Source organism: Cupressus sempervirens, chromosome 7 (assembly GCF_028749045.1).
Source record: "Cupressus sempervirens isolate cs-2001-9-10 chromosome 7, ASM2874904v1, whole genome shotgun sequence".
In the NCBI taxonomy this organism is placed as follows: Eukaryota; Viridiplantae; Streptophyta; class Pinopsida; order Cupressales; family Cupressaceae; genus Cupressus; species Cupressus sempervirens.
Window position 1 is genome coordinate 710,901,367 of NC_143124.1, and position 14,157 is coordinate 710,915,523.

Below are 14,157 nucleotides of genomic sequence, written 5' to 3' on the forward strand. Positions count from 1 at the left end.
TTCAAAACAAGGAGGTGGATTTTTCAAATTTTGGAGATCAAAAGATCATCTTTGGCTTTGGAAAGGCCATTTGAAATATTCATTAGCAACCTAGAGGATGAAAGGATGTTGGTTCTAAATGAATAAGGAGATGGAGATGGTCTTATTTAGAGAGGGTTATAGGAAAATATTGGAGTACTAGGTCACAAGGGAACATTTCTCCAATTGCGTATGAGGAGGGCCTCTAGCTGGGTAATAAGATTATTGGGAATCATTCACTTTTATCACAAATGTACCAAGTGCAAGATTTGGAAAGGAATTAGCAGATACATCTTCCACTCCAATCTCAAGATATGATCAATTTGATTACAAATTTTTAGGTATGTGAAAAGGAACTTAGGTTTTCAACCAAGTTATGTGTTAGGAAGAGTTTTATTCAAATGCATATACAACCCTTGGAATTTTTCCTTTTTGAAATTTATTCCTCCTTCCCCTACAAAATAATATAATACCACGAGACAAAAACAAAAGATTCCTTTCTCTTAGGAAGATGTAGAGAAACTAAATCTAGAGTTAGGTGTTGATGACTTTGTATATTGTTGGTCTAATGAAGGCATTTTATTTTTTTAATTATTACCTAGTTCCTAATTGCACTTTACTTTTAATCTTATTTATGGAATTTCATAGGACGAGTTGGAGCATTTCTACTTTATGTGCAATTTTTTATCATACCCACTTATAGTGGATAGACATTTCTACTTTGGATGGTGATCCACCTTTAATAGACATGTGAATCCATTTTTTATGGTGTTATCATACTATACTCTATCTACCTTTCATGGGTTGATAGATTTTCACGTTGGTTATCATGTAATGAGACAATGACAATTTTCATTGTCTCATTCATTCTTTTGTACTCACATTATCTATGTGACCAAGGGGTCTCTCATGTAATATTCAATCAAATTAACTTATCATATTTTATTATTAATATGAATACAATTGATTCTTATCATATTATTCCTCTCTTTTTATTTTATTTTCATTTGGCTTCTAGATCTTGGATGGATATCTCTAGAGGTAAATATTACATGGTATCAAAGCCCACAAAATTTCATTGGATAGTCTTTTGAGATATTTGAGTGCATACTTGTGATTAATTTGTTGATAACAATTATTCAATTGTATATTGTCATTGATGGTACAGAAATGTTATACTCTAACCGAACACTGCAAGTTGGAACTAAGTTCTAAAGGCTCCAATATCAGTCGAGCATAAGTTCTAAAGAAGAGAAGTTCATAGATTCTTGTGTAAATTGAGTCAGGTCGATTGCCAAAGGAGTTCAATGTAAATCGAGTCAAGTCAGTTACCAAGGAACTCAACGGTAACTAAGTGACCTGATTTTAGCCAACCTTTAGCAGATTAGTTTGATCTATTAGTTGGTTTATGAAAGATAACTCAGTGGATGTTATTTTTTTATTTGAAAGGTATTCAAGATGACTTGACATTTGGTTTCATATATATGAAAGGTCAAGATGTGGATTGAAATATGAGAAAGTGGAGAAGAAGATAAGATGCGAATAGAGAAGGATATCTAATTAAGAGCAGAGTATCCAAGGAGCTGCAAAGTATATTCTAATCAAGGAGGATCTTGAGGATAAGCCAGAATAGTGATCTGAATCTACAATTCAGTTGCTTTATCAATCAGGTCAATCATTGTTACTCTCTAACAATTGTAGCAATGAAGAAATCTCTTTAACAGATTTGACTTAACAGTCATTTTGTAAATCCTCTAACTAGGTGAAATTTCTAGATTGAAGTGTCTTAAGACCTCCAACAAGGCCACTCATAACAAGGTGATTCAAATCCTTTAACAGGGTCACACCTAACAATATGTTTTGTAACCTTTAACAGGGTTAGCTCCTAACAGGGCTCACTTTAGAAGAGTGAAAATTTGTAACTAGTTGCATTGGTGGTTCTCTAAAATTGGGTTTCCATGTTAAATCTTGGTGTCTCATGTGTTCATGCTATTTTCTTACTACTTTATCTTTCTACAACTAAGTTCCTAAAGGTTAATACACATTAATATCTCAAGATTGCTTTGTTAACCAAGTTACAGTGAATATCTAGTTCTAACCGAGTTGTGAGTTAAAAGGAAGTTTGTATTGACATCTAAGGGATTTGGAATTATTTTAGTGGTATCTAATTCACCCCTTCCCTCTTAGTTACTCCTCTTATATTTCTAATAGAATTATGGGGGGTCCTATTTGGGGCTTTCTATTGTATGGAAAAAAAATAGGAGCTTTCTAGTTCAAATCAAAGGATAGCATCATATTGAGGATTTTTAGTTGCAAAAATCTCAAGATCAACTTTTGTTTCATCCAAATTAGACACCCTAGGCCAAATCTACAACCATTTGAAGTTTGAAGGTGTCACAGTTATGTAACGCCCCGCCAAGGGATCCAAAAGAATTAACCTAAAGTTTCACTAAGTTTGCTAAACATTTTTTTTTTAAAGTAAGAAAGTATAACATACACATCAAACACATAGTGGCGGAAGCAATAACATGTAATCATCGACAAACATACATTGCAAGTTACATTTTTTAAAGATCCCAAGACGTTGAGTCCGTTTAAATTTAATCAATTCTAAGTCTAACAAATACCACATAAATATGAAAGAATAATCAGAAGTCCGATGTCCATATTATACATTTGTTCTGAATGCCTCTTGGCAAATTAATTCGGAATGCTCAATCATCCACTATACAAGTCACAGGGTATGAAAGGCTTAAAAGAATATACATATGTAAAGATCAAGATACAACATCCTCAAATCCATGATACAAAGTAAAGTAAAATATATGAAACTAGTCACCATACATGATACATCCATAATGATAAAACATCTATCATAAAATCTAACCATCCATCATAATAATCCAAGAACATAGTGAAGGTAAATGCCAATCACAAAATCTCTAGCCACGGTGACCACGAAACGGATCTCAATGGTAAGAGTAAAAGCACTACCACCCGACCGCGTGGAACCTAAATGGTCCACTCCCACCGCGCTGAGGAGATAGTCTCAAGTCCCAAATAGGATAACAAAACCTATAATCATAAATACTCTCTAAGTCCAGGAAATCCTATAAGTATGCTAACTCAAGGGTTCCTAAAAAGATCGACATCTAAATCCCAGAGGTACCACAAGACACGTAGGAAACCTAATATGCAAGCGGGAAAGTGTCATCACAAAAGTCACGTAGAAGTTACCCGAGCAATCCCTTAGGAATCTCGGGTCCCTATTGATCCTGCGGCCACTAGTATCCTCTCGTACTGACGAGGCCTACTATGGAATGCAAGGTCGTAACCAAGCGTCCTCTCTACCCCATCCTAGTCTGTACTAGCACTCATGGTATGGGAGAGAACATACAATTATCTTGTTAGGTTCATTTTCTCTCATTTAGTGTAAATGTTTTCACTTATTAAAAACGACTTACAATGGGTTTCTCAAGGCAGCCTCTTAGGGCTCCGACCCCCATTGCAAGCCACTTCCCGACTCTTACACATAGATAACCTACCCTAGCTCATGAAATCATAAATCAAAGAATCATAATAAAACCACCTCAGTCCTATACAAGCAACTGAAAAACATCATAAAAGATAATCCACAAAATTACATCAGTTCTTCATGAGCAACAGATAATATCAAATAGTAATCATATGATCACGACAGTTCTCTATCAGCAACTGAAGGCATCAATGATAAGTCACAAAAACCAATGGTTCTCCAATGAGCAACCAAAAAGTATCTCAATAGTAATTTATAATACTGATCGAAGACTCCAAATGGTCAAGTCAACACATGAAATCATCAAGAATATAACAAACATTTCAGTCTAAGCAACCAGAAGGTAATACAAGTATAACTGATCGAGACTCAGAAATGGTTATCAAATATAACTAATCGAGACTCAAAAATGGTTAAGTTAGGTATCTCAAATACATACACCTCAGCTTCACACAAGGAAACTAGAAAGCAATAACAAATAGTAAATACATCCATCATAGAGCATACTATCACATTACCTTGGTTGGTTTGAAAAGATCGAGAACAAATCATCCTAGCCTCACATTCACAAACCCCGAGCCTCTGGTAACATCCTAAACTGGTCAAAGCTAAACCAACCCCATAACACTAAAAGCATAGACAATATATAGAAAACATCATAGTCTCTCAATTGGTGTTGATTTGAAAACATACAGATGAGTTTAACAACAAGGTTTCAGTTTTCAGTGTTTATATTCAAGTAGAAAGTTTTATAGTTCAATTTGATTGATAATATACTATTGAGTTAATGTGAGATTTCCATTTCCAGTTGAACGTATGTTTTAAACAGATAGAATCCATAGTTCACTTTTACAAATTATCTCGTTCCTAACTCCAAATGAAACACTTAATTACCCCTAGTTGATTTAAGTCAAAGTCCTAAAACAATCTAAGGGTAATATTTAAATTAATAATAATACTTGTTGATCTTTGATTATAATGATCTACACTTTCATTAAAAATAGTATTATAATATTAAACTTGCTTAAACAAATTTTTGATTTAATTAAATCTTAATTTAAATCAAACTTTAAATAAAGATTAATTAATAATACATAAAGGACCATATTACATTTATTAATAATTTATTTATTTATAAAATTATTAATAAATATTAATAAAATTTCAATATAATTTGAAATTTAATAAAGTTTAAATTAAATAATAATTATATTAATTAAAACAATTTTAAAACATTTTTTTTTTAAATGATTAATAACAATTAAATCATTTTTTTTTTTTTAAATAAAATATTCGCGTGTTTAAAGGCCCGCCGACCTGCCATACCCTACGGCCGCAGGTGTTACTGCTGCCGCAGGCAGCAGTACCACCTGCCGCGGCAGCGTGGGTGTGGGGCGTGGGAAGTGGTGGCCCCGCCCCACTCCAATATATATTTTTATATTTATTTTTTTTGTTTTAAATTTTCATCATTATTTTAAAAAAACAAATTAAGTTTAATTTTTAATTAGTTTTGTTTAATTTTATATAAAAAAAACAATTTCCTCCAAAGGATATATATATATATTTTTTAATCTAGAATTTTCAATTTCAAAACAAAACCCTTACCAAATTAAGTCTTAATTTCTTAATCTAGAAAACAAGGGTTTCTAATAACTCATCCAGTCTCCATGGATATAGAAATTATTGAAGAGCAATTAATAAATTCGCAATATTGAAAAGTTAAAACTTTCATCATAGAGAATTCAAATCTACAAACCCCAGACACGAAGAAGACAGGAAAGGATAATTGCGTATTTAATGGATAATCAAAAACACAAGACCCTACCTGATCCTGATGCTATTATGCAATCTCCAGGAACTGTATGAGAATTCGCTCTTCTCAATAACCTTCCTCTGGAAAACTTTCTTGGTATCAGCTTTCTGAAATTCGCTTCCAAAAATTGTCTCCCAAAAATTCCCGTCCAACTTCGTATATCTCAAAAATGAACCCCCAAAGTTGTGATAAGCAATTTCTCCTCAAATCGGAGCACTAATTGTGCGTTTACCCGAGAAGACTCTTTGTACAACTCAGTTAACTCCAAATTAACCTTTATTATCTTTTCTTATTCTTTTGCATTCAACTTTCATGCACATTAAGTTGAATTATTAAATAACTTTATTTAATATTCCACTTGACTTCTATTCTTAATTAATTTATTACTTTAATCTTATGTGCACTTTTAAGAAATTAAAATAACATTATTAATTTCTATAATTTAATCTTTTAATTTAATTCTCATATTTAAACTCATGTTTAGATCATGCGATCTAGAATTCTTAATAATTTAATATTTTTCAACTTTTAATTTATTTTAGAACTTAATTGATAACATATTTAATTAATTTAAATAACAATAATATTTAGCATTTATTTAAAAATGAACTCCAAATATATTATTATTAAATTAAATAAATATTATCCTGTTCTAAATTTATCTTTGAACTTTAATCTCCAACTTTAATTCTTTTATTTAATTAATTAATTAATTAAATATAAAAATATCATAATAATTCTCTATTAAATTAAATCATTAATTAATATTTTTAATTAGACTTAATTAATAGAAAATACACCAAGGACTCATAAAGCAACATACGAAAACCCATCATAGAAAAATACATACCATATCAAACAAAAGGGTTATAATCACGAAATTACATCATTTGATGCATTCGGAGGGTACTTAACTCAGATACTTGTCCTAATTATCAATTAGGACAATTGGCTAAAGGGTTTAGGATTTGGACTTAAGAGTTTATCTCCCCTCCCTTACCATTGAGACAGTGCGATAGGGTACGCTCATCCTGACAATTCAGGGAGTCGATACCCGATACCTGCAACCTGCATAAAATCCACGCATGTACAAACACAATATTCTAAGCTAAACAGACAATGGTAGGAAGTGGTGCATCGTGTAGATCCTGACTAGCAGGTGACTACGACTCCCTTCCTTAACCAAATCAGAAACACCATACATAAAATAAAACAAACGCACACCATACACATGCAGTATGGGGTAAGTATCCATAAGAAGCATATGGAATAATAAACCATCTAACTAATCATCATCGATAACTGAAACCATTGAATAATCATCATACATGCATGAAATATAGAGTACCAAGTAATCTCATCATATAATAAACTGAGTGTAAAACAACATCTGATAGTATCTAAAATAATAATACTAATCATCAAACATAAATTGGCCTAAAAGAGTTTGGCAATGATATCAGAAATGTAGCTCGAAAATGTAAACTAGGGGCAGGCACTACAATTTATTTAGGCATCATGAAATAGTAATATCTCAATCATTTAAACTATTTTTTTTTAGATTTTTCTATTTGGTGTATAATTTTATTCTCTACACAATGGTGTGAGTAGTTTTTGGTCTTTACACTAGTAAATTTGGACCTATTTTTCAACGAGGATTGATCAATTTTTTGACACTAAATGGTCGAAACATTTTGTTGTTTTGTCAAAATTTTGACACAAGACTAGGTTGTCTATTTATCGACAAAGGACACTGTAAAAAATGAGCCTAATCTCTGGCATGAGGAGGGATTGAGCATGATTTGATTCCACCTCACAAATGTTGAAACATTTACCAAAGAACATAAAAAATTTAATGATTTCCAGTGATGTTTGATGTGGTTGCCATGTTATTAATGACATGCCCCTTTAAAACCTCTATGTAACATTGTCAAAACTTTGACAAAATCCCCGGAGATTCTGACAATATTTCCTTGTCATTGATGACAAATGTCATTGAAAGATTGATGAAAGGTCATTGACACTTCGACGAGAGCCCTATATTGGGGAAAATTTTGATAATGGATCACAATATAATTAGTATGGGTAGGATCATGGTTATTAGAGGCATATGGAAAGCTACATGGAGTTCTTCTAAAGCAACTTCAAGAAGTCAAAATGACAAGAGAATGCACATATATGAGAAATTGAATCACTGCATTCATTAATTAACAAAATACTTATGAAACTATACATAGTAAACATATGCACTAGAATGGGAAGTTTGCAATGAATTGTTAGGATAAACCACAGACAGAAATAAAAACTACATGCAAATATAACCAATAACAAAAATAATAGATCACACAGAAAATGAACACAAGGCACCAAGATTTAACGTGGTTCACCCAATCCCTGGGCTACGTCCACCAAACAGCAAGTCTAATCTTATTACAATCCAGTGATTACAACCTGATTACAATCCATAATCCCTTACAGCTCAATACTGCCGCAAGAACCAATTTCGCATCACAACATAATAAAAAATACCCAACCCTAAACCCTTTTATACAAGTATTAAACTGCTTTAGGGTTATAACATGTCGGCCATATGTCGGCCATAATATGTCGGCTACCATATCGACCACGGCCCAAAAATTTCCCACTTGGAGACTAATCCTGTAGCAATACCACTAGCACATGGGGCTCCCACTGGATCAAACCACCCTAGACTCTATTGTTCTTTTATTCATGTTCAGTCTAAAAGACCAACCGAAGCTGAAGAGGAGTTCAACTTCTCCCTTGTTACAACCTTTGTCAACATATCTACTGGATTGTCATTGGTATGTATCTTCTCTAGCTTTAACTGTCCATCCTCCAAAATTGATCAAATGAAATGGTATCGCAACTGTATGTATTTGGTCTTAGAATGCAAAGTTGAATTCTTAGCAAGATGAATGCACTCTGACTATCTGTGAACAAATAATTATCCTTTTGAGGATGTCCCAATTCTTCCAAGAAGAACTGAAGCCATATCATCTCCTTGACTGCCTCTGTAGTAGCAACATACTCTACCTCTTTAGTGGATAGAGCATTAATCTTCTGTAACCTAGAAACCCAGCTCACGGCTACCCCACCAACAGTAAAGACATAACCTGTAGTACTCTGCCTGGTATCAATATCCCCAGCCAAATCTAAGTCAACATAGCCCTATAAATTAGTAGTAGAGCCCCCAAAGTGTAAACACTTATTGGATGTTCCTCTCAAATATATGAGAATCCACTTAACAGCATTCCAATGCTCAAATCCTGGATGACTCATATACCTACTAATGACTCCCACTGCATGTGCAATATCTGGCCTAGTGCATACCATAGCATACATCAAGCTTCCTACAGCTGAAGCATAGGGTACCTTGGACATCTAATCCTCCTCTTCCTGTGTCTTGGGATACATCTCCTTAGTCAATTCCAAATGACCAGGTAAAGGTGTGCTGACAGCTTTAGCATTCTCCATAGAGAAACATTGTAACACTTCTCAACATAATCAGCCTGAGATAGCGCCAATGTTCTATTCTTCCTATCTCTGCATATCTTCATACCAAGGATTTGTTTTGCTGCCCCCAAATCCTTCATAGAAAATGAATGTGCTAACTGGCGTTTTAGCCCCTTAATATGATCCATGTTAGACCCAGCTACAAGCATATCATCAACATATAAACATAAAATAATGTAGCTATCATCATCCAACCTCTTAAAATAAACACAGTAATCTGAATGACACCTGTTATATCCATGCTCATGCATAAAACTGTCAAATTTTAGATACCATTGCCGAGGTGCTTGCTTCAAGCCATATAAACTTTTCTTCAATTTGCACACTAAGTTCTCCTTACCTTTGACCTCAAAACCCTGTGGCTGAGCCATATATATTTCTTCATCCAAATCACCATGAAGAAAGGTTGTTTTAACATCCAGCTGCTCTAAATGAAAATCCTCAGTAGCCACAAGACTTAAAACAGTACGGATAGAAGTCATTTTAACAATAGGAGAAAATATCTCATCAAAATCAATTCCCTTTTTCTATGCAAATCCTTTTACAACTAACCTGGCCTTAAATCTTTTCTTACCTCCTTCCTCTTCTTTCAACCTATAAACCCACTTATTTTGTAAAGCCTTTTTACCTGTAGGTAACTTGCACAAATCCCATGTCTTATTTTTCAGCAAAGAGTCCATTTCATCTTTCATTGCAGACTCCCACTGAATCTTAGTATCCACCTGCACAGCTTCATCATAACTTTCAGGTTCACCAGCATCAGTAAGTAAAATAGAATACAAAGAGGGAGAAAATTTTTGTGGAGGTCTAATTTGCCTCATTGACTGTCTAACATTCACTGGTGTGTGTGATATTTGTTGTTGCAATTGTTGCACATCATGAGGAATGGCTGGAACATCAGCTTTTGGAGTATCATCCAGCACTACATAATCATCTTCTTTCTTCTCATATTGCTGCAACAGATCTTTGTACAACACTTTTTCATTGAATATGACATCCCGACTTCTTATAATTTTATGATTTTCAAAATCCCAAAGCCTATAACCAAATTCATTAATGCCATATCCAACAAAGACACATTTCTTTGATTTAGCTTCTAGCTTGGTTCTATTTTCAGAGTCTATATGAGAAAAGAATAACTCACCTTCTTACCAGTCCATGCTTCCTCTGGAATACCACAGCCCAAAGGAGTAGAGGGACCTCTATTAATCAAATATATTGCAGTATTGATAGCCTCTGCCCACATGTGTAAGGGCAACCCAGCATGCAACCTCATGCTCCTTGCATGCTCCATTATAGTCCTATTCATGCGTTCAGCCACTCCATTTTCTTGTGGAGTCCTTGGAACAATTTTTTGTATACGAATACCATTAGTGGAGCAATAATCTTCAAATTCATGACTGCAATACTCAGCACCATTATTAGATCTGAGACATTTTAATTTCTTACCAGTCTCATTTTCAACCAAGCATTTCCATTTCTTAAAAGTTTGAAATACATCAGATTTCTGTCTAAGGAAATAAACCCATACTTTTCTAGTTGCATCATCGATAAATGTAACATAATAATGAGAGCCACCAAGGGAAGATACCTGATTTGGTCCCCATACATCTATATGCACAAGCTTTAATTTCTCCTTTTTGTTTTCCTTCCCAGTCTTTACAAAACTCACTCTCTTTTGTTTTCCATACACACAACTTTCACAGAAATCCATATTAACACATTTTAGACCTGGTAAAACTTTCTTTGAATGAATTACTTTCATACCTTTCTCACTCATGTGCCCAAGTCTGTTGTGCCACAGCGCTGTATCAGAATCTTCAGCAGCTATTTGTTCTCCCTGCTCAACTGCAGCAATTTTTCCTGAACATTCATTTTTCTCTAAAACAATCAAAGTAGTAGGAACAATATGACCTGTACAAAGATATAAGGTGCCTACTTTCACACCTTTTGCTACTACAAGGGAACCTTTTGAAACCTTCCAATTTTTATCATTAAAAGTAACTACACAACCCTCATCACCGAGTTGCCTGGCTGAAATTAAATTTCTACTCAACCTTGGAACATGTCTTACCTCATGTAGTAGCCAATGATTCCCATTCTGCAACTTAATCTTAATTTTTCCCTTTCCAACAATCTGACAGGGTTTATTATCGCCCAAATAAACAAGCCCAAAATCCCCTTGGACATAATCAATGAAATAACCTCTATGAGGTGTAGCATGAAATGAAGCACCAGAATCTAAAACCCATGAATCATCAACACTCTCAAAAGACAGAAGCAAAGCATCCTCATCGGATTTGTTACTTACCACATTTGCCTCCTTGTCTCCATCTGATTTATCTCCTTCATTTTTCTTTTGATTCCAACAATCTTTCTTTTTATGACCTAGTTTTCCACAGTACCAACAGTCGTTTGGTCCTCTCAATTGAGACCTCTTCCCCCTTTGACTTTCCTCTTGATTTCTCATGATTTCCAGAGTTACTTCCTCCCTCAGTCGTTCTACCCCTACTTTGTGCATTCAAAGCATTTCCTGATGTAGATCCACCTGAGGATTTCCTATAAGTTTCCTCACTCAAAACAACACCAATCACATCATCATATTTTAGGGTACTAGATCCAAGAACTGAATTACTCACAGCCATTAATAAGCCATTCCAGCTTTCAGGCAAAGAACACAAAATTAATAGAGCCCTAATTTCTTCATCAAAATTGATACCCACAGAAGATAATTGACTAGTAATAGTATTAAACTCATTTAAATGATCTGCAACAGATCCACCTTCTGCCATTTTCATATTAAATAAATGCTTCATGAGAAATACCTTGTTTGAAGCGGAGGGCTTTTCATACAATGTCGCTAGGGTTTTCATCAAATCTTTTGTTGTCTTTGCTTTTGTAATATTAAATGCCACCGATGGTGCCAAGCATAATCGAATGCTTTCGAGTGCCTTTTTGTCAAAAAGATCCCATTCAGCCTATGACATAGTTCCCTGATTCTTGGCTTTGCCTTCCAACGGCTTCCATAAATCCTTCTAATATAGATAGTCTTCCATTTGCATCTTCCATAACTGGAAGTTCTACCCATTAAACTTGTCAACCCTCAGCTTACCCTCATCTGCCATTGCTCCCACTCAACCGTGAGACTTTCCTGCAGAGGATAACTAAAAGACAACCTCGCTCTGATACCACTTGTTAGGATAAACCACAGACAGAAATAAAAACTACATGCAAATATAACCAATAACAAAAATAATAGATCACATAGAAAATGAACACAAGGCACCAAGATTTAACGTGGTTCACCCAATCCCTGGGCTACGTCCACCAAACAGCAAGTCTGATCTTATTACAATCCAGTGATTACAACCTGATTACAATCTGTAATCCCTTACAGCTCAATATTGCCGCAAGAACCAATTTTGCATCACAACATAATGAAAAATACCCAACCCTAAACCCTTTTATACAAGTATTAAACCGCTTTAGAGTTATAACATGTCGGTCATATGTCGGCCATAATATGTCGGCTACCATGTCGGCCATTTCTTGATCAGTCACCACAATCTAACAATCTCCCACTTGGGGACTGATCAGGCTCCACACTAAACAACATGAATAAGGAACCTAGAATTATTTCTTGAGTGAATATTGATTTTTATTTAAATATTCCTTCAAATGGGACACGTAGCTAGATGGATGGATGTGTTTAGAGAAGCCTTCGGTCAAAAGAAAGAGTTGAGTGTGAATTAAGGGGGTGTTGATCAATGATAGAGGATCATGATTCAGACCCATTCTCATTGCAATGTATGATGTTTGATTGGATATATAGTCTATAGATATCTATTGGGTGCATTGAAAAACTAACATAGAAAACATTAAGAGGAACCTTATATATCCCATATATCCCTCCACCATGGAACCCTCAAGGCATGCTCTTTGTTGAACCAATCCCTTCAAAAATTTCAAATGCCTCTTAACCATCCACATTGACCTCGTTGGTTAGTGTTCTTTTGCATTGAAAAAAGTTGAAGGTAGACACTTTTGCATCTCACACAAAAGCTAATGAATTTTTCTCTTCCAATGTTTTGTGTTTTTTTAATCAATTTCTTTAGATGACAACCGCCTAGAAGATATTCATCATGCAAAAATATATTACCAAGACTATAAAAAAATTATAGGAAAAGAAAAGAAAGACACAAAAATAATATCTATACACTAAATCTAACAAATAACACTTCTAACCTCATGTATTTCTCAAGATCATATGTAACTTGTTTGACACTCATGTTGTCAAAGTTGTGTGGGAGAGATAGAGGTAGGACGTATTGCAATAATAATAAAATGATCTTTTCAATATATTATAAAATAATACAATGAAAATTACATGATGTTTTACAAATTTATTGTAAATAGTGATGAAAATGACTTACCTTGACAAAGGTATGCCAATCATGCATTTTCAACCCTGACCCAAAATCACCTTTCTTTGATATGAAGCTAGTTATGTTTGCAACAAATCTTGTGGGAAAATTTGTTTTTTTATGGCTTCCAATATGACATCAATTTGTTACTGCATTAATAACCAAGAGATGACACTTATATTTGCTGACATTATGGTCAAGTTTTTTTATTAGTGACTCACACTTAGTCAAATGGTTAAGTAGGTACCAATCGTATCTTGTAGTTTATAGTGTTAATCAAGTAATTTGGGTTCTATCAAGTTCTATAGTTGCTACCAAGTTTTAGAATCAATATTCAGTTCACACTAAGAAGTATCTACTGAGTTGATAAGTATCAATGCAAACCAAGCTTCATAGTATTTATCGAGTTGCACAGTGCAAACTATGGTCTCCACTGTTGATCAAGCCAAGAAGTGTCAACCAAGTGATTCATTTTATACTGAGCTCGCAGTGTTAGTGTTGATCGAGTCTTGCAGTGTCAATCAAGTGATTCAGTTTATATGTTGATTTTTGCAGTGTTCACTAGGTCATCAATGTTGATCGAGTTTAGACTACTTAGAAGTGATTAGTATGAACCAAGCTTCTACATCTACCGAGTGCATGATGATGCTGAGTGTTGAGAATGTTTTTTGAGTATCAGAACCTCACGAGTTTGTCTATAGAACTCGAGTGCCAGTAGTTGATCCAACCTTGTGTATTTTGGTGATACTTGTATTGTAGCTGACTTTGATGAATTGTAATTTTGGATTGATATATATGAAATGTATTGTATCACATTCAAATTATATGAAGAA